At 42.9% G+C, this 17,626-nt stretch overlaps 1 protein-coding gene across 2 annotated transcripts in view; it reads left to right on the plus strand.

Moving 5' to 3' along the window:
* Nucleotides 1–10,085: 10,085 nt before the first annotated feature.
* LOC126470183 (protein FAM214A) overlaps nucleotides 10,086–17,626 on the plus strand; it is a 226,477-nt gene continuing 218,936 nt past the window's right edge. Inside the window, exon 1 of one of the 2 annotated variants that reach the window (XM_050097839.1) lies at nucleotides 10,086–10,291. The gene's annotated coding sequence lies outside the window, so the exon portion shown is untranslated. Of the gene's footprint in view, nucleotides 10,292–10,556; nucleotides 10,984–17,626 lie in introns of those variants that run through there. The other variant, XM_050097840.1, reaches the window with a different exon arrangement.

Here is a 17,626-nt window from a genome sequence, read left to right on the forward strand (position 1 = left end):
AGTATTGCACAAGACCTGTCCACACCATTAGAAACAATGCATGAGAATAAATCAATAAATTAAAAAGAATGGTCTAAATTTTTAGATGTTTACCTTGGTGAGAGTCTTAATTGGGAGCCACCTGTTATAAATTATCTCAAACGTCTTAGCTCTGAAGCTTTTGAGTTACTGATAATATCAGATTTTGGGGACGAAAATATAAAAAAAGTTGTTTTACTTTTCATATTGTCATTTACTAATGTCTTACGGCATCATATTCAGGACAGGAAAAAAGCGTTTACGAAATGTTTCGCATTTTGAGAAGCCAGATTGACGTCAGATGTTTGTGAGAAATGAAAAGTTTTGCCGGACCGTGACTCGAACCCTGATTTCCCGCTTATCGCGATCAGTCATCTTTTCCACTTTTCTTGTTTGATCTCATTTTGTTCGTTATTGTTCAGGACGGTAGTCCCATGCCACCGGGTCAAGTTCATCGTTGATTTATTCACTTAGTTTTTTTTTCTTTTTTTCTTTTTTTTTAATTACAGTTGGCAGTTAACCCTCTGACCTAACATGCTGAGCTACAGTGCCGGCTCCACTTCTGCTATCCGAGCACAACCCTTACACTCGAACACTTCGTGTCCCGCGTATAGGAAAAGACAAATACACTGGCGGAAAAGAAATGGCAACATCAAAGCATAATTAATCTACAGTAAAGAAATTTCTGGAATACGTTTGTCTTGGTAACATATTTAAGTGATAAATGTAAATGTCGTGTGACTAGGGCCTCCCATCGGGTAGACTGCCGGATGCGAGTCTTTCGATTTGACGCCACTTCGGCGACTTGCGCTTCGATGGGGGATGAAATGATGATGATGAGGACAACACAACACCGAGTCCCTTAGCGGAGAAAATCTCCGACCCAGCCGGAAATCGAACCCGGGCCCTTAGGATTGACATTCTGTCGCGCTGACCACTCAGCTACCGGGGGCGGACGTTCAAGTGATTAACATTGCAATATCACAAGTTCAGCTAAGCGCGGAATAAGCCATAGCAGATCCGAAATGTCGGTACATTAATAACCAGTATAATCGCCACAATGTTGTATGCAAGCGTGCAAACGTGCATGTATTACGTTGTTTATGTGCCGGATGTCTGTTTGTGGGATGGAGCTCCATGCCTGTTGCACTTGGTCGGTCAAGAAAGGGACGGTTAATGCTCTTTGTGGATGACGCTGGAGTTGTTGTCCGATGATCTCCCGTATCTGCTCGATTGGAGACAGATTTGTTGATTGAGCAGGCAACGAAACATGTTGACACTGCGTAGAGCATGTTGGGTTACAACAGCCGTATGTGAGCGAGCGTTATCGTGTTGGAAATCAGCCCCTGGAATTCTGTTCATGAGTGGCAGCACAACAGGTGGAATCACAAGAGTGACGTACAATTTTGCAATGAGAGGGCGCCGGCCGCGGTGGCCATGCGGTTCGAGGCGCTTCAGTCCGGAACCGTGCGACTGCTACGGTCGCAGGTTCGAATCCTGCCTCGGACATGGATGTGTGTGATGTCCTTAGGTTAGTTAGGTTTAAGTAGTTCTAAGTTCTAGGGGACTGATGACCTCTGATGTTAAGTCCCATAGTGCTCAGAGCCATTTGAATGAGAGGGCGCGGTGTACCCTGGAGTGCTCCTGCTTTCACACGAAATAGCACCCCCTGGCCTCCTTATAACCAACACATGGCCACCATCACTTGCACCAACGCAGAGCCAGCTTTCGTCGGAAAATACAACAGACCTGCACCCTACCCTCTAATGAGCTCTCACTTGACACCACTGAAGTTAAATGGCGGTGGTTTAAGATCAGTGGAATGCACGCTACGGGGCGTCTAGATCGGAGCTTCCTTGAAGTAATCGATTTATAACAGTTGTTGTGTCACTGTGATGCCGACTGCTTCTCAAATTGCAGATGCAGATGCAGTACTATGCACCACAGCCATATACCAAACACTATAGTCTTCCTCTCTCGGTAGTGCCACATGGCGGTCCGGAGCCCGGCCTTCTTGCGACTGTACACAATCGTGACCACCGCTACCAGCAATCATATACAGTGGCTACATCCCTGCCAAGCCTCTCTGCAGTACTGTAGAAGGAACATCCAGCTTCTCGTAGCCCTATCACAGGACGTCGTTCAAACTCAGTGAGGTGTTGATAATAGCGCCTTTGTCGCCTTAAAGGCATTCTTCACTAACATCAACTCACCACGTCCAACCTCAAAGGTAACTAACGTTGACAGCTTTTTTTTTCCTTTATTGAATTTCGATTCCCCCCAAAGGGGGCGGGCTGGCAGCAGCTTAGTACGCCGCTCTTCATCCTATAAAATTTTTAAAACATAAGAAGAAGATGATAAAGAATAAAAGCGGTGACTTAAATTGTAAAATGGCGGAAAATTGTGGAAGTGTAAACATAAAACAAAGGGTTGGCGATGCTAATAAAATACACAGGAAGCAGACAGGTAAAACAGTAGACAGACAATTAAAAACCACGGCGACAGTCTGTTTTCTGTTTGTAAGGGATATAAAAATCACACACAGTGACAGTATGATTTCCGTTCGCAACACTTTGGAAAAGACGCACAACACTTAATACTCACTCGAAACACTGCACTAAAAAGTTGGCACGAAGATGACACACCACAGCTAAGGGCAGATGGGGGGGGGGGGGGGGAACCTGGACAGATGATGGGAAAAAGAGGGGGAGAGGAGAGGAAAAAGGAAGTGGGGGGGGGGGACTGACAGAGGGAGAGGGTGGACGGGGGAAAAGAAAACAGGATGGAAGGGGGGGGTAGAGGGAGCCCAGGAAAAGGACAGAGGAAGGGAGGCAGAGGTAAGGATCAAAGTTGGTAGGAGGGATAAATGGAGGGAGAGAGGGCATCATCCGGGAGGGGGAGTCGACGGAAGCCACCTTGGGAAAGGAGATGAAGGGTGCAGAGGTGAAGGGTAGGGGGGACACAACGGGGAAGGCGCGGCAGAGGGCGAGGGTTGGAGAGGAGAGGAGCAACCAGGGGGTGAGGGGCATCAAGGTGGAGGGAGGTGTAGAGGACGTGGATATGTTCGAGGAAAAGGAGTAGATGGGGGAAAGGAATCAGGTCATAGAGGATCCACGTGGGGGGCGGGAGGCGTATAAGGAAGGTGAGGCTTGAGCATCTGGAGGGACTGATAGAATTTGGGGATGGGGGGTGGGGGGATATCCAAGCGAGACTGGCACAACAGAGGATGGGACAGATTAAGGATTTATAGGTGTGGAGGATGGTAGAGGGATTCAACCTCCATATCCGGCCAGAGAGGAGTTTGAGGAGTCTGAGGCAGTTGTGGGATTTTGATTGGATAGAGTGGATATGAGGAATCCAGGTGAGGTGACGGTCAATGGTGAGGCCAAGGTAGGTGAGGGTGGGGGAGAAGTGGACAGCACAGGCGCAGATTATAAAGGAGAAATCAAGGAGCCAGAAGGAGCGAGTGATACGACCTACAATGATCGCCTGGGTCTTGGAAGGATTGATTTTCAGGAGCCACTGGTTACACCATGTGGCAAAATGGTCAAGGTGATTCTGGAGAAGGCGTTGGGACCGTTGAAGTGTAGGAGCGAGGGCAAGAAGGCAGTGTCATCGGCATACTGCAGGAGGTGTACTGGAGGGGTGGAGGGAGGGGGGGGGGGTTGGGGCTTATCTGCCGTGTACAAAACTTTGACAACCATTACAGCGTGTATTTAAAGCAAACCTGATTTGCATCCTCATAATGGCGCTACTAGCGCCACTCTTATACGATTGGCACGAAATTTGAATAGACAACGTCTTTGAGATGTAGAAACACGCCTACTAACATTAATTAATTCGGCACAACTCCTTGGTGTCGCAATATTTTTTTTTCTATCAGTGTATTTTATCGTCATTTATGGTTACAATGTCTGTTTTTCTACGATGTTTGACATTATAATGTGAAGTTATGAACACTGTGTAAACACAGACATTGTAACCATCAAGAAACGGCTTGTTACACAGAAGCGCGTAGTAAGGATGATGTATTGGGTCCACTTCAGAACCTCTTGTATAAATTTCTTTAAACTTGAGCGTACTGACAGCAGCCTCACACAACATTTACTCCTTTATGAAGTTCGCTGTCAACAATCAAGCACAGTTTGAAAACAACAGTAAGGTTATAAATGGAAATGAGCGTTTGGCGTCATTGGCCGGGAGGCTCCTTACGGGGCAGGTCAGGCCACCTTGGTGCAGGTCTTATTACATTCGACGCCAAATTGGGCGACCTGCGCGCCGGATGGGGATGAAATAATGATAAAGACAACACAACACGCAGTCCCTGAGCGGAGAAAATCCCCGGCGCAGCCGGGAATCGAACCCGGGCCACTTAGGACGACAGTCCGTCACGCTGACCATTCAGCTATTGGGGCGGAAAGGTTTATAAATATAACACTAGAAGGAGAAATGATTTACAACACCCATCACTCAGCCTTAGTGTGTCACAGAAAGAAGTGAGGTATTCGGTCATAAAAACCTTTAACCACTTATCCAGTGATATCAAGAGTTTAACACACTGTCCGAACAGGCCACGGAAGGCCGGAAGTCCGACCGTTCGACGTGTTATCCTCAGCCGACACTGGATGTGGTTATGGAGGGGCAGGTGGTCAGCACACCGCTTCCCCCACCGTTCGTGACCAGAGCCACTACATCTGAATCAAGAAGCTCCTCAGTTGGCTCACAAGGGCTGAGTGCACCCCGCTTGCCAACAGCGCTCAGCAGATCCCGACGGTTAGCCATACAAGTGCTAGCCAAGCCCGACAGCGCTTAACTTCGGTGATCTGATGGGAACCGCTGATACCACCGCAGCAAGGGTGTTAGTTAGCATATCAAGAATTTAATAGATGGTAAATTAACTTCAGAGATAAACTCAAATAATATCTGCTTGACAACTCCTTCTACACTATAGAAGAATTTCTGTGGGTGTAGTAGTATGATTTGTGGCAGGTGGGGGGGGGGGGGGGGGGGAGGGGGGTGCATACTTGTGTGTGTAAGAAAGGCATGGTTGGGTATAAATCATGTATGCATGTAAAAAAAGACTTAAGAAATAATTTAAATGGTCAGCATGTAGTCATATTTTCCGTGTGTAGGATGCACTATAACGGTTACAATTATGATTCATGTCAAGACGCAAGTAACTGACACTAATGTTTTGTCTCGTCTCTGGCGTCGAATAGTTTTCCTATAATACACAAACAAAAATTTTGTTTCATTTCTTCGTCAAAATTTATTTGGGACTATCGGAAAGCATTCAGACCTCGCGAAAAACTACTTACAAAATGCCAAGAACTCAGCATGCAATCCATATATTTTCGCCAGTCCCAACTCACTGCCATGGAAACTGAAAAGACATAATTAACAGCACACATTAAGCCACACAAACAACCGTTCTTCCCAGGACCCGTCGCTGAATGGAGTGGAAAGTAATCTAACATATAGCTCAAAAATTTGTCTGCCACGCATTTTGAAGCGTATCAAAGAGCAAAGATGCAAATTAAGAAAACAGAAGAAAGGCGAAAAAGTGTTGTGGTGATTGCTTCGTCGTATGGTGGCTCACTGAATTTAAGCTGTAGTCACACGAACAATCGCGTACCAAACGGGAGGCAGGGTAGTGCATCTACACCGCCCCCTCTCCTGCGCGTCCCACCAATCCCTCCAAGAAAATATATCTTCGCCCACCGAACCCGCAGACCAAATAGACAAACACATCACTCCGGTATCAGTTTGAAGAAACTGTCATCGCATGTAGAAAATAAACTGATGCTAACTCACAGTTAGACTCAATTTGTACAGTTTCTGACACACAATTCAACAAAAACGAGCATTTTGATTACACTGAACAGTTTAAATTCCCAAGAGACCAGATAGATAGTAAGCTGGCATGAAAAGCCCATGCTCAGGTTCTTGTTGAAAAACTAAATGCGCTTTATTTATCATTAGAACAATGTGATAGTTCAACACGATGGGTAGTTTACATTGCTTATTTTCGTTCGCTTATGACGTAGGTATTATTTTTTTGAGTAACTCTTGTGATTCAAAAAGGGTATTTTTGGATTTGAAACGGGTAGATCGAGCTGTGTAAGTTCGGGAACCTTGCCCACCCCTGTTCAGTAGACTGGAAATTCTGATATTCGCCTCTCAGTACGTATTTCCTTTAATGTAGTTTGTTGTTAAAAATATCAGTTTATTCCCAAGAATTAGCAGCTTTCACTCAGTTAATGCTAGGCAGAAATCCAGTCTGCATATGGAACGCGCCTCCTTGATTCTTGCGCAGAAAGGCGTGCATTATTTTGCTGCAGCATTATTTTGCTGCCACAAGAATTCAAAAATCTTAGCTGTAATCTTCGCACTTTCAAGTCTGAGATGAATAATTTGCTCAGGACTCACCCCATCTATTCCGATGAGGAATTCCTGGAAAAATTTAAAAATTAAACGAAATTCTGTGTTTTGTTATTGATTGTGTTTACTTAAACGTATGGCTTGTCGTCTGCATAGGATTCATATACGTTTCATTTTATCTGTTATTATTCTTCTGTTATAATTTTATGTATTGACTCTTTCCATGATCATGTAAACTTGCTCTTCAATTTGTTCCTCTGGAACTTGACGCAAATAATGTAAATATAAAAGTCTCAAAACTATTTCGTCGTACACTGCGAAAGTAACATAAGCTGCCCCCCTCCCACCCCCCTTCAATCGTCATTCCCCTTTCGTATTTCAGACCATGGGTACGCTCCTGCATAGGACACGAGTAATGCCAAGCATCCGTGCAGTCCTTTGTAAAAAAGAAAAAGGAAGATTAATTGTGGAACATCTCTTCCCCATTGAGTCGACATAACAGCAAAACTCGCAGCACATGAAAAAAAGAAACGGATGGGTTGGTCGTTGAGCTATTCTGCAGAAAATGTAAACAACAACTCGACAGAACACGTGGAATCACACTTTTAATTAGCCGCGCCGAGAAAACCTCAGAGGAAAAGTAAAGCTTAACACCCCGTCGGCGTTGAGGTCAGTAGATACCGAGGACAAGCTCACATTAGACCATAATAGTGATACAGTGATAGCTGGAAAGGCATTGGGAGCTAGTATGGGAGCGTATTTGTCATAATCAATGCGCCAACTGTCTCAGTGAGTCCAGAGATGATCTTATCAAAAGTCGTGGCCAGAAAATGCCACTAAAACAACTAAATTCAATGGCTATTTAATATCCGGCTCGAACCTGTATCTACAGGGTGTTACAAAAAGGTACGGCCAATCTTTCAGCAAACATTCCTCACACACAAATAAAGAAAAGATGTTATGTGTACATGTGTCCAGAAACGCTTACTTTCCATGTTAGAGCTCATTTTATTACTTCTCTTCAAATCACATTAATCATGGACTGGAAACACACAGCAACAGAACGTACCAGCGTGACTTCAAACACTTTGTTACAGGAAATGTTCAAAATGTCCTCCGTTAGCGAGGATACATGCATCCACCCTCCGTCGCATGGAATCCCTGATGCTCTGGTGCAGCCCTGGAGAATGGCGTATTGTATCACAGCCGTCCACAATACGAGCACGAAGAGTCTCTACATTTGGTACCGGGGTTGCGTAGACAAGAGCTTTCAAATGCCTCCATAAATGAAAGTCAAGAGGGTTGAGCTCAGAAGAGCGTGGAGGCCATGGAGTTGGTCCGCCTCTACCAATCCATCGGTCACCGAATCTGCTGTTGAGAAGCGTACGAACACTTCGACTGAAATGTGCAGGAGCTCCATCGTGCCTGAACCACATGTTGAGTGGTACTTGTAAAGGCACATGTTCTAGCAGCACAGGTAGAGTATCCCGTATTAAATCATGATAACGTGCTCCATTGAGCGTAGGTGGAAGAACGTGGGGCCTAATCAAGACATCACCAACAATGCCTGCCCAAACGTTCACAGAAAATCTGTGTTGATGACGTGATTGCACAATTGCGTGCGGATTCTCGTCAGCCCACACATGTTGGTTGTGAAAAGTTACGATTTGGCTTGGCTCTGAGCACTATGGGACTTAACATCTATGGTCATCAGTCCCCTAGAACTTAGAACTACTTAAACCTAACTAACCTAAGGACATCACACACATCCATGCCCGAGGCAGGATTCGAACCAGCGACCGTAGCAGAGTTACAATTTGATCACGTTGGAATGAAGCCTCATCCGTAAAGATAACATTTGCACTGAAATGAGGATTGACACATTGTTGGATGAACCATTCGCAGAAGAGTACCCCTGGAGGCCAAGCAGCTGCTGATAGTGCCTCCACACACTGTACATGGTACGGAAACAACTGGTTCTCCCGTAGCACTCTCCATACAGTGACGTGGTCAACGTTACCTTGTACAGCAGGAACTTCTCTGACGCTGACATTAGGGTTATCGTCAACTGCACGAAGAATTGCCTCGTCCATTGCAGGTGTCCTCGTCGTTCTAGGTCTTCCCCAGTCGCGAGTCATAGGCTGGAATGTTCCGTGCTCCATAAGACGCCGATCAATTTGCTTCGAACGTCTTCCTGTAGGGACCTCTTCGTCCTGGAAATCTGTCTCGATACAAACGTACCCCACCACGGCTATTGCCCCGTGCTAATCCATACATCAAATGGGCATCTGCCAACTGCGCATTTGTAAACATTGCACTGACTACAAAACCACGTTCGTGATGAACACTAAACTGCTGATGCTACGTACTGATGTGCTTGATGCTAGTACTGTAGAGCAATGAGTCGCATGTCAACATAAGCACCGAAGTCAACATTACCTTCCTTCAATTGGGCCAACTGGCGGTGAATCGAGGAAGTACAGTACATAATGACGAAACTAAAATGAGCTCTAACATGGAAATTAAGCGTTTCCGGACATATGTCCTCATAACATCTTTTCTTTATTTGTGTGTGGAATGTTTCCTGAAAGTTTGGCCGTACCTTTTTGTAACACCCTGTATACGAAAGCTGCCAGTATGACAGTTGCTTTTGACTGTTGTCTATCGACCAAAAGCTGTCTCGTATGACCGTTGACCAGGAGTTTCTCTTGTGATTTGAATGAAATAGCAACAAAAGTGCAATTCGTTAAACTCTAATACATTCGTAATTGCTTTTCCGTTCACATGATTTATTTTTAATTTTTTTTATTTTTTTGCGTTATTAGTTCAGTTACAGTGGAAGAGCTATTCCCATGCAGTTTTAAATTACTTTCTGTCCAGAGCTTTGAGCGACAATAAACAGCTGATTTGTAGTGATTCTTGGTGTAACTTTTCTTTAAACAATTATATAAAATCTTCACAGCGAATTTACGAGGTGAAATTCCAGTCTTGTATTAGCAAATATGATCTCACTATGTTCTGTGGGTAGATAGGTACATTTTGCAGAACACCAAACATACAAACAAAAATTCAGCCTATGGTGGGAGCAATGAATTTCGCTGTAGTCAACAATGTTATTCTTCCACACAGGCGTCCGAAGCTTCAATTCTCGCTACGCTTGGCAACAGTGTGGCACGACAAAGGGAATAAAAGCACCCCCTATCACAAGAAGCTGGTTTTTAAGACTATGACGTGCATTCGTGAGTCATAAGGCCATCTTCCCTTTATTTTCAGCTACCTTGACATAGCCCTTATTAGCTTCGTCGAAGAAAAATTAATGATCAGCTGACACAACGCCACATCTGTCAAGCTGAATGTTGATTATTCCGGGGCGTGCATTTCCCCTCGTTTTCCCCCTCTCTAGTCCACAGCATCCCGCCCTCCCACATCGTGTAGGCTGGCCAATCACGCATGCTGCTGTCACTTTTGGAAACAGCTGATAAGTGGTCTCGTCCCTAGCAGTAACACTGCTGTAGTCTTACCAACTTAACCATGTACTTTGTGAACGGATGATTATTTCTGTTGTTGTACCTCAACTTGAAGAAAGAAGCACTAAAACATTTTAAATGCTTATAACAAAGATACCTTCACATATAGAAACTCGCAACGCCTGAAGCAAAGTGGGCTAAACTGTCTTAACGTTTGTTATGTTTCCCGCACTGCGCAGCCAGCTTTCGCCTGGCAACAGAAATCCAGCTGCGTTTGTGTAGAATACGTCGTACACAGCAGCTGTGGGTATGGACGTGTGACCTGACGGGTTTCAACTACTGACTCTATAGTAGAGTATTATATTATTCCATCCGAAACTCTCGCAAGCGTTCTACCACAGGGCAGTGGACGACACCCATGTTTGGTAAGTACGAAAGCTGTGAAATATCTTTGTTTGTCACATGCAAAAACATAATAATTCTTTGTTTTGAGCTGTACTTCACGCAAAATGCCCAAGTTAGGTTCATTTTAACTGTTACATGCAGTTCACGAAGATGTTTTTCCTTCTGTGTGCATGTTTAGCCCTTCTTGTGTTGTTGTTTGGTTGCGGTATAATAATTTTATGTATAAACGACGACGAAACTTGTGTGTGGCTTGTAGTTTTAAACGTATGGTGATACAAATTTACTACATGTGGTATCCTACAAAAATCATACATCATAACAGCTGATTTTTCAATGCGTAGCATAGTCAGCTGTTGAGCATTGATCGAGTGTATTGCTGGGGACGAGCCTAGCCCAGCGGCCTTGCGGGAATCAGCTGTGTGTGTGTGCAGGCTAGTTCTTTGTGTTGCCACGTACGTCGTCATACAACTTGCCACCGTTGTCAGACCGATTTCGAAAGATGGAGTTTAGGTGTGCGTCCACAATCCTGCTGTCTTTTCAGCTGTGGCAACAGCCAACTTAGGGATTTTTATAGATCTTGCGCATTGAGAGGTTAGTGTTCATTCGCCCTCTCTGCGTACACCCAGGTTAGAAGGAACAAACAGCTGACACGACGTTTCGCAGTGGCTCCTTCACTTGCGGAAACCATGTAAACGCCCTGTTTTCGTGATTGGTAAGTTCTGAGATTAAGATTTACTCAGTATATTAGCTACATTACCTGAATTTCTTTCAGGTCCGTGTAATTCGTTTCTTAGTATGGTAGGCATGATTCTCGTCAATCGTTTATGCTGCTATTGATAAACCAACATATAATTTGCCACTGAAATAGTAGTCGTGTCTGTGTTTTGAGAAGTGACAGCTTGAGATGGTTTTTAAATAACCTATTTAAAATCTGCATGTGGTACGGAAACATTTAACTTTTATAATAAATAAAAACTATTCTCATTAATGTCTGTGGAATACTGCAATTTTATGGAAGTACTGACATTTTTAGCTCCTGCTTTCTTTTAGTGTAAACTGTACCTAGGTTCCGGAAAAGCACAGCGCGTACTCTTTCAAACATTGCTATAAAAGAGCTACTGTTTGATAGATCCTTGACTGTAAGTAATTGCAAATAATAGGTAGATACTGCTACGTATGTTCTTAGCAGAGTTCGTCTGCTTCGGCGGGTAAGTTACCATTTTTGTTTTCACGGGCACTCGCAAATATACTTCACGAAGCTAGCACGTGCTGCCCTGCCCGAAGGACATTAGCGTGTTTGCATATAGTTGGAACTACGCAACACTTTTGGCACCAACTTCGCGTGTGTATAAATAGCTGTGGAGCCTGGGCTCGCAATGTTACGTATTGATCGCTGGGACAATGCTTCGCTTCCGGCCATTTCTTGTCCGTAACCGTACGACCATTATCGGCTGCGTTAACTTTCGAAAATTACCGTATGGAAATTGGCAGCTTGAAAATTTTGGAGTTAGATCCGTTGTGGCTGTGGGTGAAATCGAAATCACAGGCTGAATAAACGTTTTGAAGACATACAAGCAGATACATGATTGCAGTTCTTTGTTCAGACTATCAAAACCTTTATGCTGGTTTCACTATTTTCATATTTACCATTTATTATCCGAAAATGAAAAGTTGCCTTATCGTATTGTGAATCAGTGGTGACTAGCCTTCATGTAGCAATTATGTCTTAAATTGAAGTCACTGGAGAATTCTTACCAATCATAAAGCGCAAGAAATAAAAATTAGCTGTGAGAAGACTACACCACTAAAGTAATTCTTTGTGCTGCTTATGTTCCACTTAATTTACCACAATCCACTTCTGAAAATGTAAGTTGTAGCTGCGACCAGACCATATCACTGCAAATAGTCTTTGATAAGTGTAGATTACAGTCAGACACGATGCTAACATGTTACATATTGCACGATTAGTTTTTTAAAATTTTGACATTAACAATCAAGACTGACGGGTTAGAGTGTATAGGTTTTCTTGTGCCTTTAAAGCCTTAACATTAAAAAACTGCCTAAAGGTTGAAATTGTTTTGTGCCATCTTATCCCTCTATTGCATGTTGCCTTTTGTCAACAAACCGTAAATTTACCTATTATGTCAAGGAAACCACTCGTAAATGCATTATGTTGCCGCCTGGCAACACGCATAGTCTGGCTGCAGCGAACTACAATGTTTCGTGTCATTATGTTGGCATAAACATTTGAAAATAAATCGTTGCTGAGGGTAAAATGCACTAAACACACGCTACATCAGATTAGAGTGAATTATTTCTGCCACTTAGATAGCATCTACGATTTTTAAAGTATGTACAATGCTTAATAAGATTTTTCTCATGTTTTTGTAACTGAACGATTAATAATTAATCAACATTTTCGGTTTGCTGTTGTATGGCAACAAATCTAAAATATTGAATAAATCAAAATTTCTATGTTCAACCTGTTGCATGGTATTTGTGCCGAACTCAACCCCCAGATATATTTTTCACTGATATGGTTTGACTAAAAATGTCGTGCAAACGAGGATTAAGGACTGCAAGGCTATAAAGTTTTCTTGAGCGATTACGCCCCAGTCTGTATAAACGAAATGTATACTGGAATTAGCTACATTGGACGAACAACTGCAGTTATTGCCATTGAAGGAAAAAAATGGTTTTACAGTAATTATCTCTTTGGAAAATCTGGACGAGGATTAAAGTGAGTTATACCTTCACGGCTCTCTGCGCGTAAACAGCTGTTGTCACAAAATACGAGTGGCATGATAGCGGCTGCGAATATTAGCTTGATATAGCTGAAACATGTTTCCCAGGGCCGAGACATGATTTGCATGGTTGCTAATGTATCATTATATGGTTGATATATTTATTCATAGATAATTAGCAAATTATACACACGGTCATGAATTGTTGCTATTGTCTCTAGGAACCATGCATTGCAGTCTTCCAATGTAGTGCTTTCTTTTCTTAATTTATATCAGCTTTGGCAGACAAATTTATTAATAGAATTTTTCGTAGGTGACTTCATAGTATGATAAAAATATCGTGCACCCTGGAATTAAGATTTGTGATAACTATTCCAAACATAGTATGAAAATTGTGAAGCAGGTATTCTGAAAATCATAACTCAAAATGAAGTTCAATTTATTGGGTTTCTGTTTAGAGATTTGGGTATTGAATGCTATGGATTCAAAGGATCACTTCGAATACAATTGTATCATTGGTACTCATTGATTTGGATAGGAAAAGTCACTGTTGTTTTTCCTGCAGACGATAAACTCAGGTCTCTCGGCAACCACGGCAAAAGTACCGAAATGGCAGGTCTTGTAGAGGAAGTGTAATTAAATGGTAGTCGTTGGTCAGTGAGGTTTCATTTTCACGGCTGCCCCACCGGAAAAGCTAATTTCATACCGTTTTATTTAGCTTCCGTGAAACTGACGACGTTTTTAAAAAACTCGGTACAACAGTACATAAGCTGGGACATTTACTTACACCCTCCCAATCAAATACAGTATTATTATGACCAGATCTTTAACTGAAATAATTTCTACCGGTAGATGAAAAAACTGCAAAAGAAATATAGAAAATAAGTAAGAGTTCTTTGCTGAGAGACAGTGCATATGGTACACTCAACTTCTCGGCGTAGGACGGGAAAATACTATAAGGATTGACACCTACTGTATAGTATGTAGGCTAAAGTCTTCAGTTTAGACGAGAACCATGTATCTTTACAGCGACGTGTTGTGTAATACGGTGCTCATGCGCGGTCCAGTCATTTCAAGTACTGATTTCATTATAATAAAGTTAGTGCGACCAAATAGGATTTGAGCTCTTCCGGGTCGTCACAAATTGGGATTTTGTTAAGTCTGAATTACACTGAGCCGTTAAGATTTGATTTCTGTAGCGCTTAGAAATGGCTAGTGGATTTTTAATCTCAAATGTCACGGAACCGTTGTTGTAATTTCAGTGCTAAGGTGTAATAACTGTGCGACTGTTTGACACAATAATAATAGCTGTAGGGTAGTGTTAGATTATGGTTAGTTTGCACAGGAAAATCTGTGGCAGAGAAGTAGGACGACCTACCAGCTACAACAAAAACATGCCGAGGTCTGTAAGTCACATGCTAACTAAGAAAGGCAATTGGACCATCTGGAAATAGCCATGTTCGCATGATAACCTTATCAGCTTGTCAAGACAATGTAGGCCAATCAACGGGGCTTAGAAATTAAACATATAGATAGGCTGCGAGATAAGTTTTTGTTCTGTGCACTCGTTAGGCAACTTCCGATAAGCGACTGTAGGATAACATCAACCACTCGCTTGGAAAAAGTTTAGTGATTTTTTTTTCTTCTGGTAACGTACATCACTTATAAGGAGCACACTCAAGTTGACCCTGCTTGTAAGGTGCCCTGCGTTTTAACCTTAAGTGTCCGGCTCGCTTAGCCTTGCTTCCTCCGTCCGTGACCCGAGGTCAACGCCCGATAACAAAGACCCGATGCGCCGGTTCTAGCAGCGAGCGCATCGTCCGCATTGTTTGGTAAACAATGATACACCTCTTTTATGTGAAAGGTTGGATTCGATTGAAATGTCTGTTCTTCACAAAGTAAGTATATTATTGAGGCGGAGAAGGGGGAATGGGAGACAAGACGCAGTAATTCTTTATAAATCAGTAATCGAAGTACGATGAGGCAGAGTAGCTGAGAATGGGTTTGCTAGGCTTTTTTGGTAACTGATGCACCAGCGACTTTTCCAGCGCGCGTCCTTATATTGGTTGACCCAATGTCAACTGCTAGGAGGCAAGTTTTCTCTGTAGTTTCCTTGCCTCGATTTTCGTGGTTTCAGCGACACTAGCTTAGCAGATTGATTGCAATATCTGAGGACTTTTTGTGTTACAGGTATTGGGCCGGGGCACAGTGAAGCTATGGAAGGACTGTACTTCGCGCGACCAGTTACCCGGACCCTTCCTCGCCAATACTTTGCTTTGCCCCCTTTTCACACTGGTCATCTTGACTTGAGCTATGTTTCCTCCTTGATCATTCCTGGCAATAATAGTCAGTCCCTCACTTAATACCACCAGTCTTCCCAGCATCGTTCACAAATGAGGGCACAAGTGCTCAGTCTGTGATGTCGGTGTCGACAGAACAGAAATCAGCTGCCTTTTCTCAACATCTCACCTCGTCATGTGAGCAGTATCTCTGATAGTACGCACGATGCTGTTCCTTCTTCAAACCTTCTATAAACTCCAGTTACATACACGCAATTCAAAGTTGCAGTCTGTAGGCTTCCTCCACACAACAGGAAGTAATGAAGTACTCTTCTCTGCAATTTCAGCGGAGCTCTTACCTCTTTCTCTAATTCCAGACCACCCTCCACAAGTAGCATGTAAATAGCTGCGTCCTATCCTCCTGCGATCTCCATAAAGCCGAAGCACCATTGCAGGTGAAGATGGCAGAATTTGGGCTCACAGGGCTTCTGCGGGTTTTCGAATTGCGGTGCACTGTCTGAATTTAGCCTAAGCACTGACATTGCCTGATGAAGAGCTGAAATGAAAACAGGTCCACCCAACAGCTGGAGCCGGCTGCTGAAGTTCACTGGTCTACCCAAAGAAGAAGGAAATGCACGTGAAATTCTACTGTGATATGTTAAATAAAGCTATTTTGCAAGTTGAAATAAAAGTATCATTAAAATAACCTTTTCCTACCTGAAATACCTGCATATACCTGTAATAAGAGAAAAGTCAGTCGCAGTGAGGTAGCTCTAATGTGAAGATGTTTTTAGTTTTCTTCGAAGCTTAGAGGTGTCTACAGGTCAGTCGCTAAGAAGCTAGATTACCGCATTGTGCCTTGCACCTGACGCACTTTCAATAAATGATTAGCGATTGGCCTTCTCGTTTTCGCCGATGTACAAAAACAATCATTAAATTTCTTAGTTTTGATTTTGTGCTTATGTGCGTTGTAGTTACCAAATGACTTTCTTTGGGTACGTAAAGAAATTACTCTTCAGAGGTCATATTTATATCTGTAATTTTTTGTGGTTTTTTTTATATTTTAACGACCATGCAGTATATTCGAAAAAATCGTAAGTGGTCTATTAGAGTACTTCCTATAGTGAACTATAGCTGCATTGGTTTATTTATGATTTGTGCAACATATTTCTATGCGTAAACCTCATTGGCAATTATGTCAACCCAAAATGTTCAGCCTGAACATACAACGATCCTTCTGTGGTATTTATTGTACAAATCATATATTTCAGCTAAATATTTGTGTGTTACGGTTAGCTCATGTTTACAACTTAGACTGCTACAAAAAAATAAGATGTAAATATGCCAGCAAAGAGCAGCCAGTGCATTTTCTGCGGAATAGTTTCGTGTGTCTTCTTGTCAATGAACTCGCTCAAGGTTTCTCGGAATAAAATTTTTCTAGCACAAACAGATCTGACAGCTTAGATATGTTCGTAGACTGGAACTGGGTGATCATGATGTTACAACAACGATAAACTGTGTATGAAGGACTAGAAAAACAACTAGAATTATTTTCATGTTACTTAAATTGATCTGAGGCTGCCAAATTTGACACGTAATTAACATGCGAAGAGACTGTCCTAAACTGAAGTTAATGTTTGATAAAGCTCCACAACAATATGAACGTAGAAAGGGAATAATTGGACGACAGAAATCCACTTTATGCTAAGTAAACAAAACATGAAGTACGAGAAGAGAGATACGGATTGAAGCATACGCCGGTACCAGAGGTGCAATACGCGAAATAAATAGCTTCCATAGCAATATCTTACCGCACGATCTCCGTCAAAATTGTACTGAAGTTTGATGTTATAGGCATAAAAATAATTGCAGAGATTTGCAGAACCTTTAGTTCATTCGTTGCAGATCGTTGACTTAACCTTGGATTGTTCAGTCAACGAGCAAAAATTCGGTGCGGGTTTATCTGAATGATAGTTGAATTCTATCTACTTTTTTAGGTAGTCTCCTATCCCGGACGTGCCCAGGCAGTAATAGTATTTGACCCCCAAAATACCGTCACCAGCCGGCCGGAGTGGCCGTGCGGTTCTACGCACTACAGTTTGGAACCGCGAGACCGCTACGGTCGCAGGTTCGAATCCTGCCTCGGGCATTGATATGTGATGTCCTTAGGTTAGTTAAGTTTAATTAGTTCCAAGTTCTAGGCAACTGATGACCTCAGAAGTTAAGTCGCATAGTGCTCAGAGCCATTTGAACCGTCGCCAGTTTAGAATTAGTGTCAAGAACACACCGTGCGCGCCTGGACTAGGCTGGCGAGTATCTAATTTGTGTACAG

The sequence above is a fragment of the Schistocerca serialis genome, chromosome 3, assembly GCF_023864345.2.
Source record: "Schistocerca serialis cubense isolate TAMUIC-IGC-003099 chromosome 3, iqSchSeri2.2, whole genome shotgun sequence".
NCBI classification, from domain to species: Eukaryota; Metazoa; Arthropoda; class Insecta; order Orthoptera; family Acrididae; genus Schistocerca; species Schistocerca serialis.